The following is a 15,109-nucleotide window of genomic DNA, read 5'->3' as shown; positions in this document are numbered from 1 at the left end:
CTCTTGATAGTGGACTTTCAGCTGATGATCCCGGATTAGTTAACCCAAGTCACCGAGTGTTGATGCACTCCTAAGAGCTTACTAATCCAAGCAGATCCTAGTACAAAGACATCACATGCATATATTTTAAAGTTCAAGCTATTGGTGTCCAGCTTTGTTTTTTTTTGTTTCCTTTTGTTCTGCCACTTTTTGGCTATCTCTTTTCTTTCTTTCTTTTTGTTTTTCTTTCTAACCAAGGAATTTTTTTTTTAATTGAGATTCAAAGACAGTAGGCCACTCTTTACTTAGAAGGAGATATCCTGGCTCTTTATTCACTAAAAGTGAGCTATCATATAATCACACACATACCACCACTTACTTTTATTCTACTTCTATCTAACAGAGATCATCTTGCTTCACATTCAAACATTTCTTTTAGCAATCATTATGGTTTCTTTCTCATCCCAGCTTCTTTTCTTGTTGATGAGATCCTTCAGAAACTTGGAATATAGAGGCATTTTCTCAAGTGCTTCAGCCAAGGGAATATTGATTTCCAGCTTCTTAAAAATCTCAAGGAATTTGTGAAAATGCTGGTCTTTAACCTCTTTGTTGAACCTCTGGGGATAAGGCAGTGGGGGTGTGATGCTCTTTCCTATTTGCTGCTGTCCCTGAGCCACTTTCTTTGAGCCATGTAGCTGGTTGTCCTTCTCTTTAAGTTTCTCAGTGCTTTTGTTTGACATCACAACTTGCTCCTTAGCCTCATCGTCCTTTGCTTGCTTCTCATCCTCTGTTGGTTCTTTGATGTTCTCTGCTTGTTTCTTTGTAGTGTCATTGTTGCTTATCAATGTTCTCCCACTCCTCAATTGTATTGCCTTGCATTCCTCCTTGGGATTTGGGATTGTGTCACTGGGCAGTGAGTTTGAAGGTCTCTCAACAGATACTTGCTTGGAGAGCTGCCCAATCTGCCTCTCTAGGCTCTTTAATGATGCTTCATGGTTTTTGTTTGTTATTTCCTGGTGTTTCATCATTTTCTCTATCAAGGTCTCTAAGTTGGCGTCCCTTGGAAAAGATTCCAACCATTGAGTGGCCTTGTCTCTGAGAGAAAATGGGAATATCATCAGTTTGTAACTGTCAGGAGGCACTCCATTAGTTTTGACAGTGTTGCATATCCTCAAGAAAGTGGACAAATGTTGGTGTGGGTCTTCAAGTGGTCCTCCACCAAAAGAGCAATTGTTCTGAACCAAAGTGATGAGTTGTGGCTTGAGTTCAAAATTGTTAGCATTGACATTTGGAGCCAAGATGCTGCTCCCACAATGTCTAGGATTTGCAAAGGTATAGGAAGCCAAAACTCTCCTCTGGGGTGGGTTGTCATTGTTGTTGTCTGCTCCACCTGGTGGATTGGTTGAATGTTCCTCCATCTCTTGGAATTCTTCGTCTGATTCCTCTTCTCCAACAATGTTTTTCCCTCTTTCAGCTCTTCTTAACCTCCTGAGAGTTCTTTCGTCTTGTTCATGAAAATTGGGTGTAGTTCTTCTTGTGCCTGACATACAAGCATAGCATGAGAAATGCACAAAACTAGTGACACTTTAATCCACTGCTAGATTGAAGTGTTAGTTAGTTTAAGCAAAAAATCAAACAGTTAGTGGGTTAATCAAAATTGAAGACAAAGTGCTTGATCTAGATTACCACCTCACTTAATCATTGTCAATCTAATCAATCCCCGGCAACGGCGCCAAAAACTTGATGAGTATTTTGTTGGGAAAATGAATTTCTCCCAAAACACACAAATCTAACCGGCAAGTGTACCGGGTCGCATCAAGTAATAAAAACTCACGGGAGTGAGGTCGATCCCACAGGGATTGAAGGATTGAGCAATTTTAGCTTAGTGGTTAATTTAGTCAAGCGAATCAAGATTTGGTTGATGGCTTGCTTGTAGCTCAAGAAAGTGCATAATTCTAATGAAAACAAAAGAAAAAGACTAGTTAAAATAGGCTAAGATGACTTGTCATCAATCCTTAATATGTTTCTGGAACTGAGTCAATGAACGGAGTACTAAAGTGGCAAAATCTCATAATACTGGACGCTAGAACATTGATAAACCCACATTTCATGAGTTCTTTTGTGCTTAATTAAAGTGATTTATTCAACTCTTCACCTACTTATTCACATTAATTGCATGGTTTTACTTTCCCTTCCCTATTATGTCATATAATGAAAAACATGTTTTCTAAGCTTTAAAAATTAATTATTTTAATTACCTTTATTTCCATTCGATGCCGTGATTAGTGTGTTGAGTAGTTTCAGATTTTCTAAGGCAGAATGACTTAAAGGATGAAAAAGGAAACATACTAAAATGGAAGGAGAAAGCAAAACGGAGCTTTAAAGAAACTGGTATCCACGCGATCGCATGGATGACGCGATCGTGTGCCAAGCACGAAACAGCAGCGACGCGGCCGCATGACTGACGTGACCACGCTCCTTAAGCAGAACGCACATGACGCGGTCGCATGACTGACGCGACCGCGTGGCAAGGAAAAGCTCCAATTGACGCGACCGCGCGACCCACGCGGACGCGTGACAGAGGCCACGCACCAGAAATTGCAGAAAACGCTCATAACGAGTTCTGAGGCCCTTTTTGGCCCAAACCCAAGTCCAGAAGGCATAGACCAAAGGTTATGAAGTGAGGGAATGCATCCATTCACAGAGCTCGCATATTTTCACCTTTCAATGAATTAGATTTAGTTGAGAGGGAGATCTCCTCCCTCTCGCTTTTAGGATTTAGGATTTCTTCTTGTTTTAAGAGTAACTCTGGATCCATGTTTAATTTTATTTTAATATTACTTCTCTTTATTTATTCCAATATTTGAATTGATTATTATTATTTATGAATTATTCCATGTTACAGATTTCTATTTGAATTAATGATAATTGAGGTATTTTCAGTTTATGATTGTTCTCTTTGACTTAAGTTACCATTGCTTCCCATCTAAGGATATTTTTACTATTATTCCAGCAACTTTACTTTTTCTCCTTTTGGTTCTGGTTAAGAATTTAGTAACTCAACAGTTATTAAACTCAATACAATTGATAATCGTGATCTTGCTAATTGAGCTGAACTTAAATAATCCCAACCTTTTCTGAGGAAATAATTAGGATTCAAAGGTCAACTTAATTAGTCCTTTGACTTTCCCTTACCCTGGTAAAGGTCGACCAAGTGGAGTCTAGATTCAACTTTCATTATTGTTGAGAGAGATAACTAAGTTGGACCTCTAATTTCTCTACCTTGCTAAAAGTCGCTTTATAGTTATTATTTATTCTTTATTGCCATTTAATTCACTCGTCATTCAGATTACTTGCTTCTCACCTTCTAAACCCCGATTATAACCTTTATAGCCAATAATAAGAACATACTTCCTCGCAGTTCCTTGAGAAGACGACCCGAGGTTTGAATACTCGGTTAACAATTTTTAAAGGGGTTTGTTCAATATATAATAGTCCATACTTTGCTCAGGATAGACGACGTAAACTGGCGTTCAACGCCAGTTCTCTGCCCAATTCTGGCGTCCAGCGCCAGAAAAGGATTATAATTTGGAGTTCAACGCCAGAAATGGATCCAAACCTGGCATTGAACGCCCAAAATGGCCTTATACACATGAATTGCTTAAATCTCAGCCCTAGCACACACCAAGTACCCTTTAGGCAGCAACACCCTCCGAGATATCCTGGGCAGAGACCATTCTACCGTGCATACCCAACTGAAAGACATGTTGGACAATCTTGTAACTACCAACAAGCCCCACCCCGTGCATATGAACCATCCTTTCAACATAACCTCGAACCACTACACTCACAAGCTTCTCTTCACCATTCGCCATCATATGATCCTTCCTTACCCCAATACCAATCCAATCGTTCCCGATCGTCACCACTTTCCTTTGTATCATGTCCAAGTCTGGAAAACCGCGAAGCAAAGGATTGCCTAAAAGAAACAATGATTAAATTTCAAACAACCGTTCAACAGCTGGAGCAAGCACTAATTCAATGGGCTACTAGGCGCTTAAATATACAAGGATCAACCACAGCTCCATGTGGACAGCCCGATGAAGAGCGTAGATTGAACGCCCAAAATGGCCTTATACACATGAATTGCTTAAATCTCAGCCCTAGCACACACCAAGTGGGCCCCAGAAGTGGATCTCTATACCATCTGCTATAGTTTACTCGATTGAATGAGTATCTCTTAGATCTCTTAATTAGAATCTTCGTGGTATAAGCTAGAACTGATGGCGGCATTCATGAGAATCCAGAAAGTCTAAACCTTGTCTGTGGTATTCCGAGTAGGATTCAATGATCGAATGACTGTGACGAGCTTCAAACTCGCGAGTGCTGGGCATTAGTGACAGATGCAAAAGGACGAAGGATCCTATTCCAGTATGATCGAGAACCGACAGATGATTAGCCGTGCTGTGACAGAGCATGTGAGCATATTCTTCACTGAGAGGATGGGATGTAGCCATTGACGACGGTGAACCCCTACATACAGCTTGCCATAGGAGGACGTGCGTGCGTGAACAAGAAGACAGAGCATCTCCAAAACTCCAACATATTCTCCATTACTGCACAACAAGTAACCTTTAATCCATGCTCTCTTGTTTATTCGCTATTCAACTGATAAATATAATTGACTTCCTGACTAAGAATTACAAGATAACCATAGATTACTTCAAACCAACAATCTCCGTAGGATTTGACCCTTACTCACGTAAGGTATTACTTGGACGACCCAATGCACTTGCTGGTTAGTGGTACGCGTTGTGAAAAGTGTGATTCACAATTCGTGCACCAAGTTTTTGGCGCCGTTGTCGGGGATTGTTCACGTTTGGACAACTAACGGTTTATTTTGTTGCTTAGATTAGGAAAAATTTCTCTTTTTGTTTAGAGTCTCGTATTATTGTCGTGTTAAAATTTTAGAATCCTTATTTTCTTATTAAAACCTTTTTCAAAAATAATTTTTCTATTAAATCCTGTGCCAAACTTTAAGTTTGGTGTTTTCTTGTTGATTTTTCTTAAAATTTTCGAAAATTTTCATAACTCATTTGGCTAGAGCGTTAATCTGTGTTCTTGGTAATTGGGTTAGAATCTTTTATATTCTTTTCAAAACCTTCTTTTTCATAAATAATAATTTCTCTATTAAATTGTGTGCCAAACTCTAAGTTTGGTGTTTTCTTGTTGATTTCCCTTTGGTTTTCGAAAATTTTGGTTTGGTTTTCTAAAAATTTTAAGTTTGGTGATCTTTCTTCATGTTCTTGTGTTCTTGTGAGTCTTCAAAGTGTTCTTGAGTTTTCCTTGTGTCTTGATCTTAAAATTTTTAAGTTTGGTGTTCCTTGGTGTTTTCCCTCCAAAATTTTCAAAAACAAGGAGCATTAAATCTAAAAATTTTAAATCTTGTGCTATCTCATCGTTTTTCTCTTTCCTCACTAAATTCAAAAATATCTTTTCCCTCTATTTTTAAAACAAATTTTCGAAAATTATTTTTAAAAAAAATTTTCAGATTTTTTTTAAAAATTTAAAATCTTTTCCAAATCATATCTTTTTCAAAACTTCTTAACCACTTTCTCTCTCCTCATTTTTTTCAAAAATCTTCACCTATTTTTATTTATTTTATTTTAATTTATTTTATTTTTGAAATAATTAAATAAATAAATAAAAATATTTTTTTATTTTACATCATCTCCCTTTCTCCATCATGGATCTAAGTGGAAATGAACAGTCCAGGAGGACTCTGGGGTCATATGCTAACCCCTCTACTGCTTCATATGGGAGTAGCATCTGCAAACCCTCCATTGGAGTCAGTAGCTTTGAGTTGAATCCTCAGCTCATTATCATGGTGCAGCAAAATTACCAGTATTCCGGTCTTCCACAGGAAGAACCTACAGAGTTTCTGGCACAGTTTTTACAAATTGCTGACACAATACATGATAAGAAAATAGATCAGGATGTCTACAGACTATTACTGTTTCCATTTGCTGTGAAAGATCAAGCTAAGAGGTGGTTAAATAACCAACCTAAGGCCAGCATAAGGACATGGAAACAGCTGACAGAAAAATTCCTGAATCAATACTTTCCCCCAAAATGGATGACACAGCTAAGGCTGGACATCCAAGGCTTTAAACAAGGAGATAATGAATCTCTTTATGATGCCTGGAAGAGATACAGAGAGATGCTACGAAAATGCCCCTCTGAAATGTTTTCAGAGTGGGTTCAGTTAGACATCTTCCACTATGGGCTTGCAGAAGGAGCTCAAATGCCTCTAGATTACTCAGCTGGTGGATCTATCCACATGAGAAAGACAATTGAAGAGGCTTAAGAGCTCATTGATACAGTTGCCAGGAATCAGCATCTGTACCTAAGCAGCAACCCTTCCATGAATGAAGAGGTTAAAACAGTAACTGCTGAACTCAGTCCTGTAAAACAAGTTGCTGAATTCAACTGAACGCCCAAAATGGGCACAGTTCTGGCGTTCAGACGCCAAGAACAGACAAGGAGTTGGCGTCTAACGTCACTCCAGTTTCTAACTCTGGCACTCAATTGCCAGTGAGGGATCAGACACACACCAACTTGCTGATGGCTCCACTAAATACCCATCAGGCGTGATCGAAGACATGATAGTCAGAGTTGGGCCATTTGCCTTTCCCACTGACTTTGTTATGCTGGAAATGGAGGAGCACAAGAGTGCTACTCTCATTCTAGGAAGACCCTTCCTAGCAACTGGACGATCCCTCATTGACGTCCAACAGGGGAAAATAACCCTGAGAGTCAATGATGATGAGTTCAAGTTGAACGCTGTCAAAGACATGCAGCATCCAGACACATCAACAGACTGCATGAAAGTTGATCTTATTGACTCCTTGGTAGAAGAGATCAACATGGCTGAAGAGCCACCAAAAACACCTATCCCAAGGCCATTACCACCCAATACAAGCTTCAAGTGGGTACAACCCTTAACTTATAATTTTACTTATTCACTTGAATATGGTTTGCTTGAAACAGATGGCCAGCTTAGAGCTCTCTGCGGCTTTAAGAGTAAGAGGGAAATGGCTCGTATTCAGAGCTGGTGCACCAGGTTCAATAAGGTCCCACGCTTCACCTCGAAGTACACGGATTGGTATCGTGCTCAATTGCATGGATCACAGAGAACGTTTGGTTGCCACGGTGAGACTCTACTCTTTAACCCACTCGAATGGAAACTTACAAATCAAAACGGAGGTGGACCTAAAAACACAGCTTGGGATCATGGATTATGTTCTGACATTCGTCATCCCGGGAGGCTGAATATCTGTTTAAAGCTGCGCAGAAGCTTTACATGCCTAGTTTGGGACCCCGGAGGGTATTGGCATTCCAAGCACTGGTGGAAATTTTTGGACGAATTTAAGCACAAGCCACCATAACAGGATACTCTTACAATGTCCAACTTAAGGACTTTAACTAAAAGTGCTAGGTGGGAGACAACCCACCATGGTATGGTCGCTTCTTTTTTTTTTTCATATTATTTCTTGTTAATTGCTTTCATTTTTCCTTTTTCATTTTTATTTATTAAACCTGGAATCATGCATAAGCATTCATGATAGTCATTGCATTCTGCACTTTTCATGCATAAAAAAAAAGTGTTTGCACGACGCGACCGCATGCCCCATGCGATCGCGTCATATCGCGAAAAACACCACCCATGCGACCGCGTGACCCACGTGGCCACGTGATATATATATCGACGTAAGGATCCAACGAACAGAAAGTTGGGCTGGAATCGTGCGGCCCTTGTGCGTTTCGCACAAATTGGCTCACGCGTCACTACCCAATACCAACCACACTCGACCGCGTGAGCGACGCGATCGCGTCGCATGGATTGCACATCGCCCCAAAAGGAGACAGAGAGTTGCGCTGAAACGGTGCTGGAGTCGTACATTTAGCACAAATTCCAGCGACGCGATCGCGCGACCTATGCGATCGCGTCACCCTTCTTTCCCCCCTCTCATGCAATCGCGCACTCCACGCGATCGCGTCACTCCCATTCTCGTCCCAACCACGCGACCGCGTGCCCCACGCGGCTGTGTGGATTCGAAAATATAACCCCCCCAGCCCGCGAACCCTATCAGTCGCGCAGCCCTCCCCTTTCACCCCTACCCTCTTCTCCTTCTCTCTTCTTCTTCTTCCCAGCCACTTTACCAGGTTCCGCAACACGCAACCATTTTTTATCTGTTCGTAAATTTTCTGTATTTTTTGTTCCGTTTATGTTCAGAATTAAGATAGCTAGACTTGCATGTTGTAGTGGATTTCTAGGTTGTTAGGTAGCTTAGGCTGTGGTTAGTGGATCTAGGTCTGTTTACTTGCACTGTTCTTACTTCTGTTTTACCCTATGTGCAAATATGTTGCTACCTAATCATGTTTCATATGCTGCTTTCTTGTATGTTGCTGCTGTTTACATTGAGTTTTTATGTTTATTTTATATCTATGTACATGCAGCCTGATTTTTTAATTCATATGAACTGATTAAATTACTGTTTATTTTCCGGGACAATCCGATTTTAGCCGGAATGCTGCCCAATTTTTCTTAAAATTTGTTTTCATTCATGTTTTGGTTTCGCATTTCTGAAATCTGTTTCCCTTTACTTTACCCAAACCACTACATGAATGCTATGGCAGACTTTCTCATCCTTTTTGATTTCCTGGTTCATAAACTGCTTGTTCAAATTATGAGTACTTCTATTCTTACCTGTGAATCCTTGTTATATGGAATTTTTCTATGCCACTTACTTTCCTAACTCACTGATTTTAATTTACTAATTTCTTTTTCCAATCCTAACCATACTAACCCTTTTGATCTCTTTTCTGATTATTTTCACTTTCCTCTAACTTTCTAACCATGGCATATTGCTTATTTTCTTTCCATTTAACATTCATTCAATCATATTTCACTTACTCATTTTCCTTATTTTATTTCTCCTTTGCCGCTTGGATTTCCTTTATTTAATTGCCTATTTGCTTTCCGATTTTATCCAATTCCTGGTTTTCTGCTTTTTCAGGATGTCTGCTTCACAGAGGAAAGGTAAAGGCAAGCGCAAGAGAGGATATTCCTCCCAGTCCATCATTTCTCTAATGCACGATACATCATGGCGGGAGAAGAATTTCACATAGCAGGAGAAAGCTAACCAACTGCTTCCTGCAAATGATCCTATAAAATTTGCAAACCAGTACTGTGAACTGAAGTACCCAGCTTTTGCAAACTCCGGAAATCTATACCTGGAACGTACCTTGAAGATTCCAGAGGCCCTCCAGCAATACACTACTGAGCAAATCAAGCAAAGGGGCTGGTACTTTCTGGAGAGACAACTGACAGAGGTGAATGCATCTTGGGTCCGGGAATTCTATTGCAACTACTACCTTACTACCCTAGATGCAGTGAACCTGAGAGAAAAGCTTATTCTGGTCACTGAGGAGGCCATAGAGACCATTCTCCAGCTCCCCGCCAAGTCCGATAAGCCAGATGGTTTTGCACAGGCTGAGGAGGACATGGGCCAGATGCAGTTTGACTAGGATACTGTGAAGGCAAGGATAGCTCTCGACCCTGCTGTTCCTTGGGAGATGGGTCAGAATACCACTATGCCTAGAGGGATCAAGAGAGTGTACTTGAATGATGAGGCTCGGCTTTGGCATCATAGACCACCACCTGTCACTGCTACTAATGAGACAGCCCCTCCGTCTGCTGGACCCTCTTCATCCACAGCTGCCCCTGCTGCCACCACTGCACCTCCACCCGCTTCTGAGCCAGTCTATCACCTCGTGCACCATCTATTCTGCCAGCTTGATCAGATGGAGCACCGTAACAGGTGCCGGTATGAGAGATTAGAGCGCCGCAGCAAGCGACGCTATTCCCATCTGAAGCTAATGATCAGACAGGGCGCCGACATCCCCTCAGAGCCCGACACCCCTTCAGAGCCATCAGAGGATGAGCATGAGGAGGAGGATGAGCACGAGGAGGAGCCTCATTCCCAGGCGGAGACTCATCAGCAGGTAGCCACAGAGCAGGCTGCCCCGCATCAGGAGGTTACGCCCCAGATAGAGGCTGCAGATTCGGAGATCCCGCTCCAGTCCGTCCTACCTCCACAGCAGCCAGACCCCCAGCCCACCACCGCCACAGAGACCCCAGCTGCCATCCCTCCCAGTGATGACACTCCTTCACACCAGGCTTGATTGAGCATCGAGGACGATGTTTCATTTTAAGTGTGGGGAGGTCGCCATCTCTGGCGTTTATTTTGGTGAACCAATACATACTTTTTCTTTTATTTTGGATATTTTCTGTATTTTTCTCTTTTTCTTTTATTGTTATTTTCTGAGTACTTATACATTGCTACTTGTGTATTTTACTCTATTTTCTGCATTTTGCACCTTTAGTTCATATCTTAGTTATTTAGTTCATTTTAGTTATTTAGTTTAGTTTACAATTCTGATTTATTAGTGGATTAATTAGTATAGTTTACCCTTTTTAGCATAAGATAGTATAGTTTAAATAGAAAAATATAGAAAGGAAGTAAACTAGAAACTTTAACAGAATCAAAATAACCCACACCTTGTATATATAGCATTACATGTTAGTTGACAACATTTCATCAAGGAGGAACATTAAAACTTTAAAAGCTACCCTAAATAATTTTTTCAAGAGAATAATGGGAATTTTTAACTAAACCTGCATACAATATATGAATGATATATGATGCTTGAGTTAGAGAACACACAGCCTGTGAGTCTTGAGCTTAAATTATATGGTTGCATTCAAACCATAATTTCATTTCTGTGTGTCACATTTCTTTTCATTCTGATGTTCCTTACTTTGCTTTAATCTATATGTCCAATTATAGAATATAGAATAGATACATACCAAGAGAACGATTAAGGCCATCATTTGATTTTAGCTCACTCACTCCAAATTAGCCTACCTTTTACATTACCCTTGTTAGCCCCCTTGAGCCTTTCAAAACCCCTTTATTCTATTTAGCCAAATTACTAGCCTTAAGTAGAAAAACAAAATAAAATCCCAAGTGAATCCTTGGTTAGCTTAAGATAGAAAATTATAAATAGAGTTAAATGCGGAAAACCTTTTGGGAACATGGATAATAGAAACAAAAAGGTAGAAAAGTAAAAAGGAATAAAATAAAATTTGGGAAGCATGCTCATGAAAAAATCTAAATGATTCAATTATCATGTGCATTAAAAAAATTAATTAAAAATTTTTTTCAATAAAAACAATGCACAAGGAATAAAAATAAAAAGTAAAACATGAGCATGTAACAATAAGTGGGAAATATGGGAAAATAGGTAAAGAGATTTTATTTTACTAAATATGTATGTTAGGTGAGATCTTAGTCTAATTAGGGATTCACTTATTAGCTCACTTAAACCTATACATAAATCCTTACCTTTACCTTGGCCCTATTACAACCTTAATTAAGACCTTGCGATCGCATAGATGACGCGATCGCGTGCCAAGCACGAAACAGCAGCGACGCGGCCGCATGACTGACGTGACCGCGCGCCTTAAGCAGAATGCACATGACGCGGTCGCATGACTGACGCGACTGCGTGGCAGGGAAAAGCTCCAATTGACGCGACCGCGTGACCCACGCGGACGCGTGACAGAGGCCACGCACCAGAAATTGCAGAAAACGCTCATAACGAGTTCTGAGGCCCTTTTTGGCCCAAACCCAAGTCCAGAAGGCATAGACCAGAGGTTATGAAGTGAGGGAATGCATCCATTCACAGAGCTCGCATATTTTCACCTTTCAATGAATTAGATTTAGTTGAGAGGGAGATCTCCTCCCTCTCGCTTTTAGGATTTAGGATTTCTTCTTGTTTTAAGAGTAACTCTGGATCCAGGTTTAATTTTATTTTAATATTACTTCTCTTTATTTATTACAACATTTGAATTGTTTATTATTATTTATGAATTATTCCATGTTACAGATTTCTATTTGAATTAATGATAATTGAGGTATTTTCAATTTATGATTGTTCTCTTTGACTTAAGTTACCATTGCTTCCCATCTAAGGATATTTTTACTATTATTCCAGCAACTTTACTTTTTCCCCTTTTGGTTCTGGTTAAGAATTTAGTAACTCAACAATTATTAAACTCAATACAATAGATAATCGTGATCTTGCTAATTGAGCTGAACTTAAATAATCCCAACCTTTTCTGAGGAAATAATTAGGATTCAAAGGTCAACTTAATTAGTCCCTTGACTTTCCCTTACCCTGGTAAAGGTCGACCAAGTGGAGTCTAGATTCAACTTTCATTATTGTTGAGAGAGATAACTAAGTTGGACCTCTAATTTCTCTACCTTGCTAAAAGTCGCTTTACAGTTATTATTTATTCTTGATTGCCATTTAATTCACTCGTCATTCAGATTACTTGCTTCTCACCTTCTAAACCCCGATTATAACCTTTATAGCCAATAATAAGAACATACTTCCTCGCAGTTCCTTGAGAAGACGACCCGAGGTTTGAATACTCGGTTAACAATTTTTAAAGGGGTTTGTTACTTGTGACACCCAACACGTTTCTACGAAGGGATTTTTGCCGGTTTAGAAACTATATCTACAACGCAACCGTTTCTATGAATTTCTTTACTGGTAGAAATCCCGACGTTAAACATCTAGGTAACGTAGCAAAATTTGATTTTGGACCCAATTTAGTCTTTGAAACTCTAATTTATGCACATATTAATCTGAGTTCCTAACTTTTACATCCTTCTTCTAAAAAAGATATCAATATAGAAACATCATCAATTAAACCCCAAACAGGACTCTCTATCCGCACCCTTTATAAGAACACACCACATTCTTCACAACAACAACAACAACAACAAAAACAACAACAACAATCAACAACAACAATAATAAATACTTGACTTTGCACTAAGTTCCTATTATCACCTTACCATCAATAACCAATATCTTTTTTTTATCAAACCAATAATGTCTTTGATTTTGGAGATGCTTAGCAATGATCAAACCTTCAACTTTTTTCTATCCAAGATCAATAGGTGCCCATCTTAAGTATTCCAACAGATTGAAAAGAGACAAAAGACGCCCACATTTTTCTTTCAGAACTTCTGGATCTCAAGAAGGGCAAGGTTAAGATGGAGGTCAACGATGGAAGGATGCTTCAGATAAGTGGTGATAGGCATATTAACAACAATGGTGATGACAATAAGAACAAGAATATGATAAAGTGGCACCGCATTGAGATATGCTGCAGGAAGATCTAAAGAAGGTGTAAGCTCTTGAAAAATGCAAAGGTAAAGCAGGTTATGGAGAATGGTGTGTTTGTAGGTGCTTTCGAATATAATAAGAATAAGAATATACTAATGTTAATCCTTAGTAGCCAAGAAGAAGAGGATGAAAAAGTTAGGAACTCAAATCAATAATATGTATAAATTAGGGTTTCAGAGACTAAATTGAGTCCTATATCAAATCTTGCCACGTTACTTAGCTAGTTGTTGCAGCATATCTAGCGTGTCAATATTTTGTCACAAACATTTCGTTCGCTGACTCAGCATTAAAAAGAAGTTAGAAATTAAAATGGTTCTCGGAGCTGTATTTGGGATACCAATATAAGAATTTTAAATTTCAAAGATCAAAATAGAGGAGCTATATTTAGAATACCACTATAAGAATTTTGAATTCAAACACTACAAAAAAAAATATTTTAGCAACAAACTTTTAGTGGCAATAACATAATGGCCATTAATTCCTTAATTTAAGTTATGTTTTTGCGGCAATTATATATTTGCCATTATTACTATATCTTATAATGGTAATTGTCTTTATTGCCACTAATAAATACAAAAAAAGCTTTGTTTGTAAAAAATTTTTAGTGACCATAAAATTATTGTCAGTATTATTCTTATTAAAATTATATTGTAATGACAATTATTATTATTAATTTATTACTATCACTACCTTTTTAATAAAATATTTTTAGTGGTCATAGAACTATGGCTAGTATTGTTTTTATTAAAATAATTTGTATCTGAACTAAGGAAATAAGAGATTCACAGAAACCAAAGAAAGAGGTCTCAGAGGAAAGAGAGCCTAACCTCACCGCCGAAGCTCGCCGTAGTCGTCGCTGCCGCCCTTGCCACCGCAATTCATATCAAGAAAAGGCTCATACCTATCGCTTTCTATCTTTCTCTCTAGTTTTTTATTTAGGGCTCACGAACCTGCTCTTTGACTCAGATCCTTCTTGCAGCTCCGATTTGCTCCTTCAGGTATCGCCGAGTCGACTCATTCGCAGCTTCGATCTACTGTGCTCTCTCTTACAACTCCTTCATTTCATTCTCTTACAAGTTAGATCTTCGCGTTTGTGTAACACCCTAATTAGCCTAAACCTTACCTCGCATCGTAAAGCAAAGGTTAATAAAAGGTTACGACAGTCATAAGCTTATACATATATTATATAGAAGGAATTAATAATATCTAGAAGCCCGATGAAGAATATAGCTCAAAAATAGGATTTCAAAAGTGCAGAACGTACTAATGAAGCTACTGACTTAAAGCATAAGAAACAGGTGTTTAATAACAAAACATCATAGTATAATAGTATAATATCATAAGACGCTAGCCATGACTCACGGAGTTTAAGCCGACTAGCCATATACAGACCATATATGAAACCAGACAGTAAAAAAATAGCTTATACAAGTTTTGTTCTCTCAAATACAAGACTCTAGGTGAAACAAAATACAAAAGTGAGAGACATATTCCAAATACATCAAAGACTCAAAAGAAGTATCCGGATCCTCCGCTTCTGTCACCAACCAGACAACTCACCGAGGTGGGTTGTGACCTGCATCTGAAAAACACAATAGAAATATGGTATAAGAACCGGAGGTTCTCAGTATGGTAACAGTGCCCAGTGATGTAGGATATAAGACCCTGGGATGCCAAAGGCAATCCTAGACTCCATATCCATCGCAAGAATTCAAACTTAAAGCATTCTAAACCAAATCAGCATAATATGTAATTCCTTAATACAACTTAAACCGTAGTACCATAAAAAGGGTAATCTATCTTA

This window comes from Arachis ipaensis, chromosome B08 (assembly GCF_000816755.2).
Source record: "Arachis ipaensis cultivar K30076 chromosome B08, Araip1.1, whole genome shotgun sequence".
In the NCBI taxonomy this organism is placed as follows: domain Eukaryota; kingdom Viridiplantae; phylum Streptophyta; class Magnoliopsida; order Fabales; family Fabaceae; genus Arachis; species Arachis ipaensis.
The sequence above is the reverse complement of the archived record's forward strand: the minus strand, read 5'-3'. Positions refer to the sequence as shown.